Here is a 22994-nt window from a genome sequence, read left to right as displayed (position 1 = left end):
CTTCTCTGACTCTACGCCATCATGCCTTGCTCTGATAAGGACCTTTGTGATTACATTGGGTCCATCACGTAATCCAGGGTAATCTCCCTATCATAAGATCCTTAATTTAATCACACCTGCAAAGTCCCTTCAGCCGTATAAGGTGACAGGTCCACAGGTTCCAGCGATTAGGACATGGATATCATCGGGAAACTGTTATTCACTCTGCCACAGTAGCACTTTATCATTTCTCTTTATATATGGGGTTCCTGGTGGCTTTGTTATATTTACCCATCTGGCAATTCATCCACAAAAGTGACATGTTCATATTCTACCTCTGTCTCTGTCTCTTTCTCTCTCTCCCCACCCCCTCCCCACTCAAAGCACAGCTGAGAAAGAGCCATGTGTATGGCAGGTTGCTGGATGTTACTGCCCCAGATATGTTGTATTATATGATTCTTTAGGCTATTCATATACAATTACATGAGCACATAATTTATAGCATTTAATGTAATCATTACTGCTAATTCTTGAAAATATAGCATCAGGTTTATAAATCAGTCATGTTATGAGATTTCTTATGCCCTATAGCATACTTTTGTTCCAGTCTATCATATCTATGTTTTAAATTAAAAAAAAAAAAACAATTGTTGACTATATTGAGATGGAGAAGTAGCATCTTTGTTCCTTGGAACAAAAAGGTATTATGAGGAAGTTAGTATTTGGGAAATATAATATGATTTTATGCTTTTTATGAAAAGTGTGATTAGGCATTGGATTCAGGCATGCCAAGTTTCAGTCAAAAGTAAATTTTATGGCTGTGTGTTCAGTCCCTTAAAACAGGGGTGTGTGTAATGGAAATTGTGACAGGCACTTAATTATAACGATGCTACTCAGTGTGGATATAATAAATGTGCCAAGCTTATTCATAAAACACCCTGACGCAGCCTGAAAACCTGTAACACGAACAGTGACCAAATGGCCATGTCTTTTGAATTCCCTTGAAAAGCAAGCGAGAAGGGAGAATGTCTCACGGATTCCACTCGGTGCTGCTCCTCGACTCACAGCTCCCTGACATGGGGCCTTACATTCCAACAGAAGAGCAACAAGACATCATCTCTCAGCAGCATGGAGTCTTAACTGTGTCCTCCCTTGGTTCGAATAAAAGCTGGTACCTTCCGAAGAGGCTGCTGGGAGTGAGCATTTGAGCAGGTGATGCTGTCTGACTGGCAGTAGCCATTTGAATACAGTAAAACCTACTGATAGAAGTTTGCAGAGGGAATTTGGAAGGGAATTTGTAGTTAATTCTGTTAGCAGGCAATAATGCTATGAGAACGTGTCAAAATATCTGAAGGTAAGTGACAGAGAAGCACTCTCCATACATGTCGGTCAGGACCTCAAGAAATGGGAGGGGCGTCTGGGTGGCTCAGTTGGAGGTTAAGCATCCAACTCTTGGTTTTGGCTCAGGCCATGATCTCACTGTTCTTGAATTTGAGGCCTGTGTCGGGCTCCATGCTGCTGGTGGGAAACTTGCTTGGGATTCTCTTTCACTGCTTCTCTCTCTCTCTCTCTCTCTCAAAATAAACGTTAAAAAAGAAAGAAGTGGGTTACACTTTTGCCATTAGAGACATGTGTGTCACATTATGGGTGAAAGATGCAACATTTAGTCAAGTTCAGAACTGGAGGGCTGTAAAAATCAATAGAGGTCACATTCATTTAATGGAAATGACTTAACTTCCTCAGTTGATAATACAGCATAAGATATTGGGTGGCAAATAAATAATCCTGGACTAATTCTGCAGAACTCACTACTGGATGAATAAGAATGCTGAGACAGCAGGAGAGGAAATGGATAGAATCATAGAACACCAGTGCTGGAAGGGATTAGAGAGAGCACTGAAGATGCATGCTCCTCAAGCTTCAGTGTGCACGTGAATCCCAGAGAATCTTGTGAACATGCAGATTCTGATTCAGTAGGTCTGGGGAGAGGCCCGAGTTCCCGAATTTCTAACAAGCTCCCATGCTGCCGGATTGTAGGCCACACTTCGAGGTGCAAGGATTTAGAGAATTCCCAGTATAGGATTCCTGGCTCCCCAGGTCTTTTTGAAGGCAAAAAATGGAAGCCAAGTTGGTTTCAAAAAGCTTCAGTGACATTGGGTATTTGGGTATTTATTTTATTCAGAACAAGATGGCAGGTAAATGAAAATGCAGAATGACTTTGTACCCGGTTGATAACTCACGGGGATCTGGCCTCAGACTGTCCATTTTTACTACATCCTAAGTATATGCCCTCAGTAAATTTCAGAATTCTTTACCTCAGTCCCACGATCTATAAAAAGAGACTCACAATAAAACCTACCTGGCCGGATTGTGGGAGGATTCAGTGAGTTAATATGTATAATGAGCTTACAAAGGTACCTGGCCGAGCACAAATGGGTACTCTGCATTGGTTAGTATTATTGTTGGATGTGCAGATTTGTAGTGCTATGGCTTTGGTTTTTAAGAAAAACAAAGGAATTTTTTTTTCCAACTTGTTCAGAAAGGTAAACCAAATCTTCATAGCTAGGGCACAACTTTCATGTTAAGGGGTTGGGAACCTTTCTGATGGAGGAATGGGAAGCCGGTAGGGATAAGTTTCTTGACCAGTGCATACAGCTACATTCAAAAACCGGGCTAGAACCCAAGTTCCAATCTCCAGTTGAAAAGCTTTTCTTATCTTTTAACTCTTAAAATACTTCCCGAAGTTTTCCAACAACTTAAAAATCATAAAGGTAGGTGAAATATGATTCACAGTCAAGGTTTTCAAGCAAGTGATGCTATTTCCGTTTCTGACCATTCGCTTTCCTCCTAAATTCTTACGGTCTGGCCCCATCGTGGCCAAACCCAGCCTTGATTCCTCTGGCCCTGTAGTCTGCATCTTGCCTAAGTGCTCCTTTCATGACCTTGGGAAGCAGCATTACCCTGACCCTCTTTCTACATCTTTGATCACCACCTTTCTGTGCCTTTGCTCTCTCCTCACTTTCTCTCCTAACTGTAGAGCTTCCTTACCTCTACCTTCTGTTATTTATACTCTGTCCTTACTCTTGGTTACTCTTTCTTGATCTTTCCTTAGACAGCCAAAGCTAGAAGTCATGTCTTCCAAGAGAGAAGGTATGGAATCGTGAGGAAGGAGAATGGGGTCTGAAGTTAGGTCATCGTGCCTGCTCTTTGGCCCTGCCCCTTATTATTTACTTGTGAAACTGGGCAAGCTAATTCACCTTTCTGCGTCTCAGTCTCCATCTCTGCAAATGAGGATATTGCCATCTAATGCATAGGGTTGTGCTATGGTCGGGGAAGCTTCTCGTGAGGTGTGGTGGAGGGCATCCAATAATATTTTTCCCTCTCCTCTTCTCTTTTGTGATGGCCCGTTTCCTATTCCTTAGGATATGACTCTGGATACTTGTCTCAAGTCCTGATCTTTTGTTGAGCACCTATTGCCTGATGAGTATCTTCCTTTATATAATTCCCCATCTTCTCAAATTCAATGTTTTGAGCTGAATTCACCACCTTCTAACAAGCTGTTAATATTGTCATTTTGCATAATAGTTCTAGTTTCCAAGGTTCTCAAGCACAGTCTTTGAACTACCTCTAATTCCTACCTCCTCAATTCTCCGCCCCCAGTCAGCCAGCCGCCTGGTGCTCTCAGTTCTTCACCAAGTCCCTTCTATCCTTTTCATGCCCTCTTCGTCACCCTCATTTTGGGTTTATCTCATTCTTCAAGTAGCGAAATGTAGTGACATTAGACTCCTGCCTTCACCTTCAGGCTTCCAAAGCCAACCTACATAGCACTGTCTGTCCAAACTTCCCAAAGCCCGGTTCTGACAACATCCTTCCCATGCTCAAAATCCCGTGGTGATTCTTCATCAACAAATCCTCAGGGCTCGTGAAGACTTTCTGTGATCCCATCTGTGAATGTTTCTTTCTAAATTTGCCCTCAACTAACCTATTACATAAACTTATGCTTCAGTCAAATCTATTCATTTTTCTCTAAATTACACTTTTCTAACCCTGAACTTTAATAAAAAATTGTGCTGAAATACACACAGCACAAAACTTGCCATCTTCACCATTTTTAAATGTACCGTTCAGTGGCACTAAGCACATTCCCATTTTTGGGCAACCATCACCCCCACTCGTTTCTTGAACTCTTTTCATCTTGCAGAACTGAAACTCTACATCCATTAAGTAACAATCGCCTATCCCCTCTTGCCCCCAGCCCCTGGTGACCTCTATTCTACTTTTCTGTCTCTGTGAATTCGTCTCTAGGTACTTCATATAAGTGGAATTGTACAGTATTTTGTCCTTTTATGACTGGCTTCTTAGCATGACGTCACCAAGTCTCATCCATACTGCAGCATGTGCCAGAATTGCCTTTCTTTTGAAGGCGGAACGATATTCCCTTGTAAGCCGATGACACATTTTGTGTATCAGTTCATCTGTCAATGGACACTGGGGTTGTTTCCACATTTTGCCTGTGGCAGATCATACTGCTCTGAAAGTGGGTGCACACATCTTACCTCTGAAGCTTTGCTCATACTATCTCCTCCCCTGAGGAGCTATCCTTTCTCTTCTTCTCCACTTACTAGAATTCTGACAAAACGTCAAGGACTGGGTTGAAATAACATTGCCTGCAGCTGTCCCAGCCACCTGTGATAGCAGGTATTTTGGGAAATACTCACTGGCATTTAGCATGTAGAACACCTCGGGTTCCATTTTTGTTTTATGTGGGTGTGTTGTAAGCCTTTTAAGGAAAGATACAATGGGAAGATTTCCCACTGTTCGGTTGGTTAATAGGCTACTACAGAACTTGGTTTAGAGACTTTTATAAAGTAGGTATGTAATTAATAAATTTTATGAAGATGATGAGGAGGAGGAGGATATGGAGAAAATGGAGAATCAGCAGAGACTATTTTCCCATTGGTTGCAAATCAGTATGGTTTTTAAAGGCTCAAGAGTAACAGAAAATACTCTCACTTAATCTTTCCCAACTTCTAAATCTTTTTTATTATTATTATTATTATTTTCAAGAGAGAGAAATCACACAAACAGGGGAGGGGGCAGAGGGAAAGAAAGAAAAATCTTAAGCAAACTCCACGTTCAGTGTGAAGCCCAACACAGGGCTTGATCCCACAGCCCTGGGGTCATGACCTCAGCCAAAATCAAGAGTAGGACGCTCAACCGACTGAGCCACCCAGGTACCCCTCGGATCATTTCTGATATGCATTGCCACAGTACTCATATTTGCACAAACACATTTTATGTAGGGTAAATATTAAATGATTATGTGACTTACTCCAAATCACATAGCCTGTAAGTGTTGAATCCCAGATCAGAACCCAGGTCTGTTTTCTCCCCAGTTTCTCGTTTTTAGAACAGTTGCTGTCGTAGGCTGACTTCAGATCCTGAGGAGTATTTATCAATTTGGGGCTTGAACCTTTTGTTTTCATATATATTGTCCTTGTCTTATCCTGTCATGGGCAGAGAAAACATGGAATCTTTAAATCTAGCCTGAGGACTTAAAATAGTTTTGACAAGCTTGTAATATGGCTTAGAATAAGCAGAATGAAAATTCAATGTGAATGATCATAGCCTAGCAAATTGCAGAAATAAGCTCTAGGGAATCGTAGACTATTATGCACAGCAGGAAGATATTTAGAAGCTAGTTGACCATGGGCTGGATGTGGATCAGAAATGTAGCAACTTGATGCAATGGTTAAAAGATGGATTTTGATAGGATGTGATAAAAGAAATATAGCATGAATTACCTATATAGTAATTCTTTTTTTCCTCAAGAAAAGAGAAGTGGGCCATTATCAGAGAACTGGTTTTCTGTAATTGGGGATTTATGATTTGTGGATGTATCTGGAAAACAATAACCATTTAGTGAAATATTTATTAAATACCTATTACATACTTATTATGTACTGTGGCAGGGTTGCAGAGTAGAGTACAGTCCCCATATAAAAGCCATAAATTGTAGCTTGACAGATGGGCAGATAAAAGACAATTAAAATTTGAAAGAGAGATATACATGAGATCCTCAAGTAACAGAGAGCACAAATGTCTAATCCCGACTTGGCTGCAGGAGGATTTGGTCAGAGAAGCCTTCCTGTCTGAGGGGGAGTTAATCAGGAAAAGGAGGCGTGGGGTAGTCACGTCCCATAAATAAATCCACTTTAGCCACGACACAAAAGCAAGAGGAAACGTGGCCAGCTCTATCTAGCCAGTTAGGAGGTATCAGCATCACGGATGTGAGCCTAGACAGTGGTGGGAAACAGGCGAGGAAAGTATGTCTCGGGCCATAAAAGAAGGGCTTGAATTTTAATCCGTAATCTAGCTCTGTATCCCTTGAACAGTAGTTGAGCCACTGCAAACATTGTGTATTTATTTGGGAATATGATAGAAACCAAGATATCTGAACCTGAGAGCAGACAGCCTCTAAAGGTTATTTTATGAAGACTGCTAAGGCATGTTCTTCCTCTTCCCCTGATGATAGCACCAAACACAGTAAGGGAAACTAACAGAAAAAGATTTAGGTTCTTTATAGGAAAGAACTTACTGACTGGGGAACATGTCACTCAGCAAATAGCTTCACTATGCCAACTCCGGAAAGTCGGCCATTCCTCCCATGACCAATATGGTCACGGCCCACTCTGGGGGCAAGTGTAGGTGAAGTCTTGCCTCACTGAGCTGGTGAAAGCCTTTGATCTCACGGGGGGAGCGGGGGCAACCTCATTCTTCTAGTCCACCAGCAACAACTCTACGTACAAGTTCAGGGCTAACATAACTTATTTCTCCCTGCTGCATCCTGACTGATGTGATTACAGTTTTATTTTAACTGCTTTCAAGGTAACCTTTGCTGCCCTTTATGTGTATTCAAGAGGGTTGGCAGGTAGTGGTGCCATATTGCTTTATAGTCACCTGTGGGGGTTGGGGGTGGGGAGGGGGATAGAGGACATTTAAAGAAAGAGCAGTTTGCCGTGGCCCCTCCGGAGACCCTCCTGCCGACACCCCTCATTACCTTTCTCAACATTCTGCTTTTGCACTGTAGCTAACCTGCAGCACGGGAAACGGAACAGTAGTAGTCCCCTCCCAGTCCACGCCTGGAAGCCCATCAGAGCACCCAACAGTGCTTCCTGCCCTCCAGACCTCAGCCCAGCCACTCAGCTCCAGCAAATCTCCCTATTCCTAAAAGGCTTTGCCCAGTTAGAGCCAACACACAGGAACACACAACCTGATTTTCATGACAAAAGACCATTTTGCATATGAGAAACAAGCTTACAATCCTTGCTCGGGGGTCGATAGATCTCCAGTGCCATTTTTTGCTGGCCTGCTGGCAGCCTCCTTGGGCTGAGCGGCAGCGGGAGTCAGGAAGCGATGCTGCGATGAAGTTAGGGCATCCACAGCCAGGATTTGCTAATAGAGACAATACCTTGCCCTGAAGGCAGTCTCCAGCTGCAGCCCTGAAGCACACACGTTGAGAATGTATCACACAGAACTGTCAGTCAGTACTGGAGCCAGAAAATTGTTGTTTCAAATGTTACAGTACAGGAAAATCGCCTCTCTGCACTTGCTGCCAAAAAAATGACAGCTTAATTTATGCCACACTGAAGCTACATTACAGAGCCATTCAGCTTGGCAGTTAAGTACGCTCCGTGCTCACATCTTCCCCCTGTGCAAGTGCACTGGGAGAAATACACAGGGGCTATAATAAGGACAATTGGCCGCAGGGTTTGCCGTGTCAGTGGAACTAAATACAGGTGAAACAGTATCAGCAATAAAATACATCACCCCCACCTCATTTGCAAAACCCACTGCTGCCTGTGTGGCTGCAAATATTCAGGAAGGCTCCGTGGCAACATTGTTATGCACGGGGTAGATTAAGGAGAGATGTGCTGGTGTCAACCCCCTGGGTTTTATGTTGAGGGGAGGTGCCGCGGTATTACCCTGTGACTTTGAAAATTATGTCAGTATCCTTGATACAGACCTTCAAAACTTGGCAGTGTTTACCTTTTCCGAAATTAAAAATCTGACAGTATTACACTGTAGCCAAGGATCTGTATTTTCTGTCTCCGTGTACATTAGAGTATTAAAGATACACTTAATAGTCGAATTTTTTTTTAAAAAAACAATCCGAGCCATTAGTGCCAAGGTTGCATCTCATGTCCATTTCTGTAATTTTCACACACAATAAACCACCATGTACTTGAATGGCAAACACTATGACCTCTTCGGGCAGCAGTAACAGAAAAGTTGATCAGCTAGAGGTGTTCTTTCCTTCACGTTCTCAGCTGTGAATTCTGTAATGTCATCCAAATTCTAATAGATAAATGTCTAATTCATACCGGCATTTCAGATGAGGAATCAAAGTCTCCTTGATAGGATCGTGTCAGAGTATGCTGCTGCCACTTAACTCAAAGGATGCCAGATTTCAGAGTCCCTTTCGTGGACGCCCTCCTTCCCAGAATGGCCCTATGGAATTGGAACGTTAATTGGGCTTCCGAATATTTTGCCAGGAAAAGCTTTATAAGTAATTTGCAGAAATATGTGTAAGGCAACCCTGATAAAACATCACAGCTCTGAGAAAGCAGGTTTTCTGCAATTGGCTTCTCTCTGCTCAGTAAGCCATTCATAATAAAATGAGCGGCCCTCAAAAGAGAGCAAATGCATTTGCAATGGCTGTTGATGTGCTATAAATCATTCTCAATAAAACGACTTGCAGAGATAAATGATACATATCTATTTAATAATCCATTATCCAAAATAAATATTCTACCTTAAAATAAAGCAAATGCACTTGCCCTGGTTGTTGATGTGTTAGAGCTGTTCAGGCTAATGGTAAAATGATTTGTAAAGTGGAGCTCTGGTGTTGGCCATTGTGTCTTGTGAGCTCAGGGGAGATTAATATCTCTTCATAACTCATCAATAGAGATCGCTTAAAGTAAAAACACCAACCAAATGTTCCCATATTTCTGTAACCATATTCATTTTAGCTTCTTCGCTGGGTGCCTTTGTTGTCCAAACACAGGCTTTTTATTTTAAGCATGGCTTTGCATGGGGGTGAGGTGTTACCAGACTATGGCAAAGGACACCAAATCGACAAACCTCTAATCTCTAGGAGTTTATCGTGTAAGGTAGGCCGTTGTTAAGTACAGCAGAATCAACACTAAGCAATAAGAAAAACATCGACAGTTTTAAGCAAGCAGGAGGGAAGGGGCTGTTCTAAAAAGTGAATTTTCCCAGATTTAAAATGCTGCTGACCTCAACACCGTGTGTGCAACATAGGCAGCATTTTTCCATCCAAATACCGTACTCATGGCCCCTTCTCCCAGCGCCCTTTGGTCTGGGTGGCTCTTGGCTCAGCTGTCAGCACTGTGGGTCACCACCAGGACGACTTGGGACAAATCAGTTCTCTGTTTGGCTTGCTGGCCCCTCTCCCAACACAAAGCCTCAACGTACGTGATCTGCAGATCTTCTCTCAGCTTTAAACACCTTTAATTGTCAACGTTTTATTTTCTTTTATGTTTGTATTAGTAGGTCCACTCTTTCGCCTGCCATTTTCGATTCCTCTCTCCTGAACATTTCAATTCTAAAGAGTAAGGTCTCTTTCTAATTAAGCCTAACACTGTTACCCACATAGGTTAGAGCCCTAAACGGATGACTGTGGTCATAGTAATGGGTGTATGTCATACTCAATTCGCTGAATTCACCATTCAAGTATCCCCATGTATCTGTTTGTATAAAACATGGCTCCTGTCTCCCCTCACCATCCTGGACCCAACACAGCAGAACCCGCTTGTCCGCTCGTGGCCAAGCAGTGTGCTCCGTCCTTTTGCGTGTCTACCATTCATAGTTTTGTCTGTGATCTGGCCTACCTGTCACAGAACTCTCGCTCAAAGTTGAATGACAGGTGAAATCTATGATCAACTGACAGTTCTATAAACCCTTCACACACTCCCATGTCATGCCTGACATTACCAGTTCCTGTGTCCAGGTTTTTAATACTCCTTGGTTGGAATGTTTCTGTTGCCTGCTATATCTTTTTAAAAAAATTCTTTTAACATTTATTTATTTTTGAGAGATAGGGTGTGAGCGGCAGAAGGGCAGAGAGAGAGAGGGAGACACAGAATCTGAAACAGGCTCCAGGTTCTGAGCTGTCAGCACAGAGCCTGACTCAGGACTCGAACTCACAAACCGTGAGATCATGATTTGAGCTGAAGTTGGATGCTTAACTGACTGAGCCACCCGGGCCCCCCTATTGCCTGTTATATCTTAACGAGCCCGATTGAAAACATTACAGGCAATCAGTGCTGATACATGTATCTCCAACGAGTCACAGGCAATTCTTTCACAGTAATTTTTTTTTCCCTTAGGGTTTTAGCAGTCAGCCAAAAGGAGGCCGAGTTGTAACGATGAACTGTAGTATTCAACAGGAATTTATTGAATACCTACTATGGGCCATGTCTTATGCTAGGCATCAAAACAGACATTATCTTTTGCCTCAAGGAATATATGTATAGCTGACTTTTCATTTTTAATAAAAATCTCTCATTACCATGCACTTTGATGCACTTCTTTGAAAACACTATGTAAGTCTTTTCTTTATGAACAATGGAGTGCTTTTGTCTTTGGGTTTGTGCCTTTACATGCCTGTGGCTCTTCAGAGAAAGAGCCCCAGAAGGCAGCAAAGCATGGGTATCACTTGGCCTAAGTTTCAGTGGCACGTTTCTCACTGAATTATCCTAATATAAAGGCAGGTTCCCACATCTTTTAGATCAACTGTTCCTAAAACTATGGAAACAACAGGTGTAATTCCTATCAGTTAGCGTCGTGGGTCATGCTGTGTACCTGCTGACTGCCACCGTCTTAACTGCCTGATGCTTCCCCACCTGCTGTCCTCCGGGTGGCTTCTCAATTTTACTCTGAAAAAGCCCCTTCCTTCTTCCCTGCCGGAACCATTTTTCCTTTTTAACTCAGGAAGTTAACTTTTCTTTAGAACCTCTAAAGAGAAAAGTGATCCCATGAGGTTGTCCTTTCTAAGGCATGTAGTGCTCCATGATGAATCAAAGGCATGTATGCAAAATGTTGAGAAACACAAAGAAAAACGACTTTTGACAAATCCAAATAAAGATTTAGCCAAGCCAGCCTGACTTGTTAGAGATGCATAGTTGAAGGTCATAGAGGCCCCTGTCCCATAATTGGAACTTGACTCACACCTCCATTGGTGGGAAGCTCACAGAGTTCCCTGTAGATGCTTTACATCGTATTGCTGCATTATGGACTTTCCAATGTGAATATGATGATGTTTTGAAAATCTCTACAAGCCCTTTGTAAGAAAAATCACTAGCATCTAAAACAATTTACAGACACAATGAAATCTCTGTCCTAGCAGGACAATGTGACATTCTGATGTAGCCGTTTTGACATAAAGTCAAAACTTTAGTGATCAAGTGTCCTGTCCCCAGATAGTAATTTGACTGTTATCCAATAACCCTAAAAACTAATTAAGAGTAAAGATAGAGTTATTTATCTTTAAGGTCCAGAGTAAGTGTGAAATTATTTTGTCTTAGCTTCTCTCAAGCCCATTTCCATTCCATCAAAGGCCACACTGACAGGAGAGTCAGCCCCACAGTTCTGTCTGGTATCTGACCCTCTAACCCAGATCAACACACCAAAACCAGGAAAGTACACTCGGCCCTGACTTGTTTTAATGAAGCAAGCTAAGGGAGGAATGTTTACAGGATTTTAGGGCCTGAAGTGAGTGATTTTCAGGCAGGACTTGCAAAGTGGGGCCTGATTGAGACTGGGAATCAGTTATGACGCAGTAGCTTTGGACTGATAGCCGTGGCTAGGAGTCTTGAAGCAAGTTGTGATTAGCAGGTTGCTTTGGTCAGATGGCAACCTTACCTTCTACGCGCAAGTATTTCCTGAAGCAAGTAGCTAAGGTTTCTTACGCCTGGCCCCAGCATTGCTTAATTCAGAAATAGGGAGTTATGTTGGTCTCAGTTCCCAAGATCTACACTTGCCTAAATAGTATCAGAGAAAGAGGCAATCCAGAAGTTCTCACAAATACATGCTTAGATTACCATTTGCACAACTGTCCCCTCACCACCACCACCCCCCCCCCCAACCAACCAACCAAATAAGCAAACTGTTCCTCTTCATTTCTTATCTCTCTTCACTCTGTCCCGGATTCTGGACCAATTTATCCTTCAGAACATCCTTACAATGCTACCCACCTGAAACCATTGGACCCATTGATCCTGATCCTTTCCATTGTCACATCATCATAATATGCAAGAGGCTTGGTGTTAAGGATTAACCGTAGTTCTCTAGGCAGTGCTTCTTTAGAAGCAGACCTAATGTTGACAGGTTTTGAGTACTGCAAATCATATGGTACTTCTTTGACCAAAACTACATAAAGAATGAAATCTTGCCATTTGCAATGACGTGCATGGATCCAGAGGGTGTAATGCTAAGTGAAATAAGTCAGTCATAGGGAGACAAATACCATTACGATTTCACGCATACATGGAATCTAAGAAACAAAGTAAACAAAGACAAAAAAAGACAAAGAACCAAAAAAACAAAAAACAACAACCAGACTCTTCAATGGGGAGAACAAATTGGTGGTTACCAGAGGGGAAAGGGTTGGGAGATGCCTGAAATAGGTGATGGGGATTAAGAGTACACTTACCAAGATGAGAACTGAGCCATGTATAGAATTGTTGAATCACTATATTGTATACCTGAAATGAATACAACATTGTATATTAGTTATACTGGGATTAAAAAATTTAAAAAAATTTAAATAAAATTTTAAAAAATTACCACAAAACAGCTTTTTAAACAAAACTACACAAGACATGGTTTTTCTCTTCTTGCCCTCTCTTTCTGATCACAGCTCAACCCTTACCTTTTACAGAAAACGTTCAGTAGCTTCATTTCTTCTCCCCTTACTTCACATCCCCTGGTCACTTTCTCCATTTACTCATCATTTACTCCATTACTCCTCACCTCTGACTTTCATTGTCTGATACTCAAAACTGACAACACGTTTGGGTTGGCCTCCACTGCTCTACACTGGTCATGAGTTTTCACGCATATTCTGGCTGCAAGCTCTTCCAGTGGCTTGGAGTTATTACCCCTTGGTTCCACATGAGGTGGTAAGCCTCTTCCTCAATTCTGATCTGTTCCTCACTTCACTGTGAGAGAGAATAGATGGGATATTTTCCGACAAGTTTCCTGAATTGCTAATTTTAAAAATATGCACTGTTCTCTTGGGTATTACCTCTAAAATTTAAAACTTCTAAAAATGTACAAATAGAGCAACAACTGTAAGTTTTTCGAATCGTCATGTTCCAATACCTGTTTTCTAATGGGAAAGCTGTGGGACGGGATGTAGTTGGCAAGATAGTCTGCACTTCAAAAATGAATGCTGGATGTTGAACCAAGACCAAAGATGGCTGTGGAAATCAGCGGTAGGTGCTGGGCACAGAATGAGTACGTGAACGAAGAGACTTGGGGCGCCTGGGTGGCTCAGTTGGTGAAGCGTCCGACTTGTGGTCTCGGCTCAGGTCATCATCTCTTGGTTCGTGAGTTGGAGCCCCGTGCTGGGCTCTGCGCTGACAGTGTGGAGCCTGCTTGGGATTCTCTCTCTCCTCTTTCTCTCTGCTCCTCCCCTGTACTCCACATACTCTCTCTGCTCCTTATCCACACTCTTCCTCTTGAAGATAAATAAATAAACATTTTTAAAAAATGAAGAAGAAGAGACTTAGCAGTTACTGCCCGGCCTGGGCTCCCCTTGCAGTTTTAGTTTTGGTTCGTGGCGACTGTCGGCACATTATTGTTCCTGCTGGACGAGGCTTCCGGAAAGCTAACGTGCATCTTCTTCTCCCCTAGATCCTTCTCTGGTCTGTGGTTTGGCTCAGGTGTCCTTCTAAGTTTGTGCCAATATTTTCAACAGACATCAGTGAGGAGGATGTCATTTTCTACTTGTTAAAAAAGAACTTAGATAGGGAAGTGTTCAAGTCACTTAGGTGTATTTGATTGGTCAAGTAACTGCTAACAACAATGAATTATTATTATTCAAGGGAATCAAAGGAGGCCTTGAATGAAGAGCTTCTTGGTGCTGCTTTGCTAAGGCGAGCCTAAGGTCTCACTATGCTGCATCTAACATTTTCAGTGTGTAGATTGCTAAATAATCAAGACTTTGAGATGCATATTCCTTCAGCTAGACTCTAAAGCCGTGTGTCTTAGGTAAACCTAAGATGTCAGGTTTATCAGCTATATTAAGTATCCATATCTACATGTAAAATATAGACATCAGATATACACAATAGAATTAATCTGCGTAAACCCCACAAGGTAGGCAGGACTACAGTCACGATTTACAAAGCAGGACACCATGGCACCAGGAGGTAAAGTCCATTGCCCATGGTTATATCACGAATTGGTTAATAAGCTAGCATTTGAACCCAGGCAATTTGGCTCCAGAGTTTCTATTAAACACCATATGATGCTGCCTCAACAAGGAAAAATAAACCACTTTAAGTGGCTTGTGTTAAAATACATTTCAGCATGATTCAGAATTCAGGAAAAGGTGACCCTTACTTGAATACCATCTAGGGGTTTGGGAGTTCTCAGAGGGCCTCACCAAAGGTCTGTCTCTCAGGCAAACCTTCTCCATTTCTGTGCCCCAGCCAAGCACAATGCCTGGAACTGTAGAAGGGATTATTAATGTTCTGTGGTATGGAGCTGAGGCTATGGAACCTGTAATCTCTGATGGGCCAAGACTCTCAGCACAGCTTACTGGTTAAGAACATGGGGTCCAGGGGAGCCTGGGTGGCTCAGTGAGTTGAACGTCCAACTTTGGCTCAGGTCATGATCTTAAGATTTGTGGGTTCAAGACTCATATTGGGCTTGCTGCTGTCAGTGCAGAGCCTGATTCATATTATCAGTCTCCCTCTCTATCTCTCTGCCCCTCCCCTGCTTGCATGCTGTATCAAAAAAATAAACAAACATTTAAAAACCATTAAAAATAAATAAATAATAATAAAAAAGAACATGGGGTCCAGAATCAGACTCTTTTGGCCTTAAATTCTGACCATGGGTTATGATGATATCGATGGATACCTTTGGCAGGTGGTTATAGCCCTATAAACTCCATCAGCCACTGCCACCCTAAATAAGTCTCTACTCGTTGGTGAAAACTGAATATTTGCCTACAAATGAAGCTTTAGGATGACTCTCCTGGCTCCCACGTAATCCTTAGGACTCCTCCCAACAAAACTGCCTTGCCAAACCCTCCCCAAGTCACTACTCCACAGCCCCATTCACCACTGAGGGTGGGCAAGTTGTCTGACCTATCTCACCCTCAGTTTCCACATCTGAAAAATGGGAATTTCAGGAAAGGTGAAGTAAAATCATTATGTAAATCAGTTAGTACAGTAGTTAACTCACAGTAAGCATTTTGTAAACAATTATTACCACCTGGGTTCCATCTACGAGTGAATAATCAGGATTCACAAACACTCATCTGTATTTCAAACAAGTCACTGGAAATTACACATTTATTTTTCAGAAGGTTGTATTGACAGAAACACCAAGTTTCTTTGCTTTGGGTGGGGTTATAATATAGTGACATTTGTTACATGTCCCTAATTAAAGAGTGGAAAAACAATGTCTTTAAAATGAAGTTGGTATATAAAATATTTTTCTAAGCTTTCGAATTTACACAGGCTTACCTATTCAAGATTGTTAACAAAAGTAATAAAATTATAGTACTATAGATTTTTAGTTTATTAAATTTTCATTATTAGCCTCAAAGGACACTTATTAGATACCTATTAATTTAATTAAGAATTTAATAAGTACCAGGCACTATATGGAAAGAAATATATATTAATGCAACCTATAGGAACACGAAACCTTCTTTTTACTATTTTTTTTTTCATCCTCACCAGAATACAGAATATCTGGATTTAAAAGCCTACTTCACTGGCTCCTTAAGAGTTAAAGTCACATCTTTTAAGAGGGCAGACTAATTTATTGAGATACTGGTTTATGCTTATTCTGACTCTATTTTTTTATCCTCCTCCCCTTTCAAGCAGGTTTTGCGTTCTTTTTTCTGGAGGATGGCAAAAGGAAAAGGACCTATTTCGTGGGAAAGGTGATCGTTGTGCAAGGAGAAAGCTGAAGCCCGCTGGAATGAACAGCACCTCTGTTCTGTACAAGCCTAAAGTCATCATGACAGCACTAGAGGTCTTGGAGTGCAAGAAGAGAGAAGAAGGCGTCCCTTCAGTTGCAGATGAAGAGAAGGGTTGAGAAGAGATTTTCTCTGGGATGGAAAGAGGGAGGGGGTCTGTAGGGTGCAGGAATAGTTACGACAGTCATACGGCTAGGCGTCAGCACCCCAGGGAGGTGGCAAGCTCTCAAGGGAACGGCTGTGTGTGAACTTCAGGAAACCAGACCCAGGCACCAAACCCAGACTTCCATCTTCTGCAAAGATTCCTGTGTCCCACAAAAACAGGACAACAAGGAGCCACCAGCATTCAAGCGCTGCATTGGTCTCAGCGTGGCTGGTAACTTGATGGCCCAGAGGTTCCTGATGTTCTAGGTTCCATGTAAGTCTTCAGGACTTTTGGGTGATCTCAAGAGAGATGGAGGTAGAACCCTACTGCTGCTTTTTTAAGGTAGGGGGCTCAGAGTCAGACTGGGGTTTCTTTAGAGAACATAAAGAAAGAGGCTGGTCTTGCAGAACTTCTAGTTTGTAGGCTACCAGCCTGTATGCTTTAGCACACTACTTTACACATATTAGGCACTTAGGGAATTTTTTTGAATCGGTGAGACACTGTCGGTGGAAATTTATGGTAGCAGTGTTAATTGAGGTTTACACAATCATGTAGACACTTGCCCCAACAGAGATTAGAAACTATCTAGGAAGCCATTACTTTGGTGATTAACAGTGATATTGCCACAAGGCAAGTGTATATTATAGAATATGTAGAAAAGGGTAAACAAAATAGTGCCAGTTCAGTGTGGCAATCTTTGTGTCACTTGCTTGCTGAAGGGGTGAGTTATGCCCTTGTTTAATTTGTCAGTGTTTCAATTAAAACATCATTGGTGACCCTTCCTCCTGACACAGGCTATTTTGTTCTTGCTACAAACTTGGCCATTGGCCACATTTTCTGTTATTGATGATGCGAATTTATGTATTGCAGATATAAATGATTTAATTGCATATATAAATGATTTAATTGCAGATTAGATAAATATGATGTAGACATTCCCAATCACATAATTATTCAAAAGATGATAATAATTTTGTCCCATTTGTCAAATAATGTTACTGCATTTTAATTTACATTTTTAGAAGATTTAATTAACCAAGTTCTAGGAATTTAGACAGGAACAAGCCGTCTTAAATCCTTCCTGCAACAAGGCAGGATATAAATAAATAAACAGACAAGAGCAGATTGTCCCTTTTACTGATATGATTTCTTTCCTCTAAAGATTCCTTTTTTTTCTCTCTCAGAGAAGAATGTGATGTACTTGAAGTGACCCATCAAAATTAAAATTAATCATCATAAAAAACATACAGCAAGTGTATCCTGACTTAGAACATTTTAAGATCTATTTCTTTTGGAGCTGCTCTGTGGCATTACGTTAGATCAGGGATACTTAACTAAAACTGGGGAGTCCTAAACATGAGTGGGAAACAATTACATCTTTATTTTTCCTGCAATGAAATTTATCCTCTTCTTCAATTATAAGTGTAGACAACAAATCACGGTCGTATTTGTAGTACCTGTGATGTTGCTGATGAAAACCTCCTTAGAGCTTGTTATAAAATGTGTTAGTAAAGAGGCATGTATCTTCTGTATTGTAATTATGTAGTTTTAATATGGATTTCCTTTATAGGAAATGTATTTGACTTTATGCATTTTAAAACATTCTGAGAAGGGGCCCATAGGCGGCACCAAACTGTCAAAAGGGTCCACGGCAGAGAAAAAAAATTAAGAACCTTGACTATACACAATATTTCAGGGAGGAGTCCTTCACCCAAAGCCTCAGCAGGGACCGTGTTGTATGCCCACACTTAAAGTAAGTGCTTAATAAATACTTGCTATGAATAAATATTAAATATAATATTAATAAATGTATTTGTATATATGCATTAAATGTATATGGTCACCTCATATATGATATGATAAGAAACATTACAGAATTTCCTTTCTCACATCAGAAAATTATTAAGGGCATGTGGACATGTTCTCATCTTTACAAGACACAGTTTGTACTTTAATACTTATTTAATACGTATTAATTCTCCAAATTCCATTTTTAATAACGCCAATGCATATGCTGCATGTTTTCATATTTCCAACAAATCATTTGCCTTATATGACATATGCATAGGGGGAGAGAGAAGGAAGTAAATGATGTAAAAGTTCTGACACAATTTTCTGCTAGGCCAGCTACAGTTTACATATGTGCCACGACTTTCACAGAGCAATCACGAGCATTTGTTCACAGCCACAGTGGAAAGAAGGGGTGAGACTTTTGAGAGAAAATACAGAAAGCTTATTTAGAAAGAGGTCTGTTTTATTCGGGAAGACAGAATCTTGCTGGGAAACTTTTTTGTTCCCATCTGAAATCCAAAGGTAAAGGTAAACAGTAGATCTAGTAAAATGTCCCCAGGGATTGAGATGTCCCCTTGCCTGGGGAAGCCATTGAGCTCAGCAAGGCTAGAACTAGAACCAGCATGTGAACAGTGAGGCCCTGACAGCATGCTGCTGGGTGGAGAGTCTAAAGGGTTCGTGCGAATGTTCTCTCACTGCCATAACACATTAGCACAGACTTAGCTTAAAACAACACAAATCTACTATATTGCAGTTCTGTGTGTCAGAAGTTGGGCACAGGTCTTACTGGGTTAAAATCGAACACTGACAGGACTATATTCCTTGTGGAATCTCTGGGTAGGAGACTTTTTCTTGCCTCTTCTCAGTTTCTTCTTCTTCTTTTTTTAAATGTTTATTTACTTATTTTGAGAGAGAGAGAGCAGGGAAAGAGCAGAGAGAGAGGGGGAGAGGGAATCCCAAGCAGGCTCCATGCTGTCAACACAGAGTCCGACATAGGGCTCGACGTCACAAACCGTGAGATCGTGACCTGGGCCGAAATCAAGAGCTGGACGCTTAACTGACTAAGCCCCCCCCCCCCCAAGCGCCCTGCCTCTTTTCAGTTTCTAGAGGCCATGCTGCCTCTTTTCAGTTTCTAGAGGCCATGAGCATTGCTTGGTTTCTAACTCCCCTCGTTCCATCTTTGAAGCTAAGAAAGGTGAACTGAGTCCTTTTCACATCACACCAGACCTTCTCTTCTGGCTCCCTCTTCCACTTAAGGACCCTTGTGTTTATATTGGACCTACCCAGACAATGCAGGATGATTTCCTATCTCAGTGTCCTTTATTTAATCACAGCTGGTATTTAAATGTAATCATATAAGGTAAAATTTTCATAGGTCTTAAAAATGAGGACACAGACATCTTTGGGTGAATGTGTCATGCTGTCTACCACGGTGTTCACAGGCATGATGCCTAACCTAGGGGAGACAGATGGCTCTAGAGAAAAGTGGTTACCTCACGAAATAAATTCAAATTTTGGGTAATAAAAAAAGTTGCTCAACTTACCACAGCCTAGTGGTTACTTAACAATGGGTTCAAAGAGATGAGTGCAAGGGAAGGGGACAAGAGGTTAAAAAAAAGGCAAAGAGCAGTGCTTTTCAGCTATAGATTGCAGGCCATTAAAGGGAACAAAGGCACAGAGGCAGAGAGAGAAGTACAAGAAGAAAGATGACAACAGCTGAAGACCCACCACGACAAGCTTGAGGATAGACAATTGAGTGGTCTTGTACAATAGAATGCGATTTAGTAAGCCTGAGAGCCCAGCCCAGCTCCCATACTTTAAGAGGCGTTATTATTATAGGAGGAATCACTTATCCCCATGATGCAAGTATAGAATCCACACAAAGAACTATGCAAAAGAGACTAGAGATTTTGACTACAGTCCGTTTTGGTTTCAGGGGAGAAAAGCAATTTAAGAAGAAGGTATTAGGTAGATATTATTACATGTATGTGAACTTAGTCAACTGCTCTGTTAGTGCATTTACTTAACTAATCTAAGCCCTGAATTAAAGACATCCCTATCTATGAGGACTCTATCTATGAGGATCTTGAGTACTCTATTTGGAAAGTAACACAGGGGCAGATGCCTTGGCAGGACTAACTGTACACCAAATAAAAACAACAGCCAGGAAAATGCTAGTTAGGATAGATATAATTTGCAGAAGCAATTGATCCTTTTAAAATGGTAGGTTTATTTCTGGTCTTAACGGTCTGACTTTTGATAGCAACTAAATGTATCTTGGTAGTAAAATTTTATTTTATTTTTTTAAAAATGTTTACTTATTTATTTTGAGAGACAGAGAGCAGGGCGGGGATGGGGGGGGGTGGGAAGAGAGAGAGAGGGAGTGAGAGAATGCCAAGCAGGTTCCATGCTCAGGGCGGAGCCCAACACAAGGCTCAGTCTCCCAAATCCTGAGATCATGGCCTGAACTGAAATCAACAGTCGGACACTTAACCGACTGAGCTACCCTGGCACCCAGTAGTACAATTTTAAAAACAATGACTTTTGATCATTGTTAACTTCACAGGGTTCTCCGTTAAGAGGAGACCCAAGAGACAATTTAACTGTTTTCTCGCAAACTAAGAGTTTTTCAAGAAACAGACATTTCTAGTTGCTAAGAAACCTATCTTTAATGTGACCGCTGATAAACAAAAGTCTCATAAATGCATTCTAATTTTTCAATGTAATTATGATATAGTTTCACTTCTATTTTGACAATATATCTTACCATTTTTATGACTTAAATTCCTTAATGAATTCGCTATTTGAGTAAGCAAATAAATTTGAATCTGGGCAGTCTTTTCTGAGTCTCAAGAGAGAAAATAAAACAAATAAATTAAAATGCACATAATTACAATACAATAGAATTGTTTGTAATAGTCTCCAATCCACGGCCCTTTAAAAACTAAACAGGAAGTTTCAAGCAATATGTTTAAATAGAACACACTTTGTATTGACTCACTTGTATTGTCTGCACTTTTGATCACCATTTAAGAGAACATGGCTTCGGGCCAGCTATAGAACACACAAAGACAAACCTTTAAAGACTCAAATGATGTTTTGTCAAGGAAATCAAACACCTAGCCAAAGGGCATCATAAATAAATTTGATCTCTTTTCAAGGGGTGTCCCCCCAACTAACAGGCCATTAGAAAGCCTCTCTTCAATCCAATCCACCCAGAGAGGAAACTAATTAAACCCACTCCCAGATAAAGTTGATTAGTCTGGAAGAAGAGCTTGTAGCTGGGAGACAGAGACTGAAACACTGAGCCATCCCAGACATCCTGTGGCGAGAAAGCTACGGGGAAGTTCTTAGGTTTGGACATAAAAATGATTCAATAGTGAAACTGAGCCAAGCCGCTGAGAACCCGTGTCCTTCTCTGTATCAGAAGGAAAGAAGGTGCGAGCTAATAGTGGGGCCACGCATGCCTTTCCTGTACTGCACCCATTTTATTTGGAGAGCTAACACTTTAGGGACATTTTGGTGCAGTGTGATGCCTCTCAAATGATATGTGGAGCAGATTAGTTTTTGTCTTGCTTGGCTTTCCAATCTATCATGGCTGATACTTCTATAAAATACCATAGAAGTGTATTACTAAAATAGGAAACAACAAAGACACATGACTTCTAAGCCTCAATCTTTTATTATTATATTCAACAGGTGTAAAATTAATGTTCAGTTACTCTGAAATGTCTATAAACACTGACTCTCAATTCCTGGAGTTCTTTCTTTGCAGACCAGCAAGGGCCTACGGACCACACTGGGTGGGAAACTACTGCGAAGTATGGACTTTTGTTTTATTTATTTATTTTTTTAATTTTTTTTTCAACGTTTATTTATTTTTGGGACAGAGAGAGACAGAGCAAGAACGGGGGAGGGGCAGAGAGAGAGGGAGACACAGAATCGGAAACAGGCTCCAGGCTCTGAGCCATCAGCCCAGAGCCTGACGCGGGGCTCGAACTCACGGACCGCGAGATCGTGACCTGGCTGAAGTCGGACGCTTAACCGACTGCGCCACCCAGGCGCCCCTGGACTTTTGTTTTAGACAGACTTCTGTTAAGTTCCCATTTGTCACTTATTATCTGAGTAACTTAGGAAGTTGTTTAACTATGTATAAGAGGATAAAACCCAGAATTAGCATGCGTTCCTAATCTTACTAGGATCATGTACAAGATCCATTTTATAAATGTCAAAATACGTTGATACCTGAATTCCTGCGTTTGTTGCTGCCACCTGAAATTGTTATCAGAAGACAGACCCTCTCTAGGTTTCCCCATTTCTGTTAAGATATCATTTTAGTTCATCGCAGATGCTAACGAGGCCGATGCTTGCTAACAATGCATTCCAGGAAAAGTCAAAAGTGAAGAATGATGGTTTTGGGTTGGGAGATTGGAAAAAGTCTAACTGCAACCACAACAGTAGCCAAAATGAGTGACTCGAGTTCCCAGATGATGTCTAAAGTTACCTCAGGCTGACCCAAGGGGTGGGTCACTGGTAGTGAAGAACTCAATAAATATTCGCAAAATGGATTCTGGAAGAGTCTTTCCGAGTAGACAACAGATGTGTCCATGGGGTGGAAACATAGGTGATATGTTACTTCTTGTGCAAAACTGTAATTATTTTACCGTCTCAAGCGTGTTATCTTCAAATGTACTATCATACACATCGGCCCACTCCCTGGGCCAGCTGTTTTCCAAATACTTTTAGCCATGAAACCTATCTTGAAATGCAACCTTAAATTGAGAGCCCACTGTATAAAACACATGGAATCACACTCGTGTGAGTTGAAGAGGT

This window comes from Felis catus, chromosome A2 (assembly GCF_018350175.1).
Source record: "Felis catus isolate Fca126 chromosome A2, F.catus_Fca126_mat1.0, whole genome shotgun sequence".
Classification (NCBI taxonomy): Eukaryota; Metazoa; Chordata; class Mammalia; order Carnivora; family Felidae; genus Felis; species Felis catus.
The sequence above is the reverse complement of the archived record's forward strand: the minus strand, read 5'-3'. Positions refer to the sequence as shown.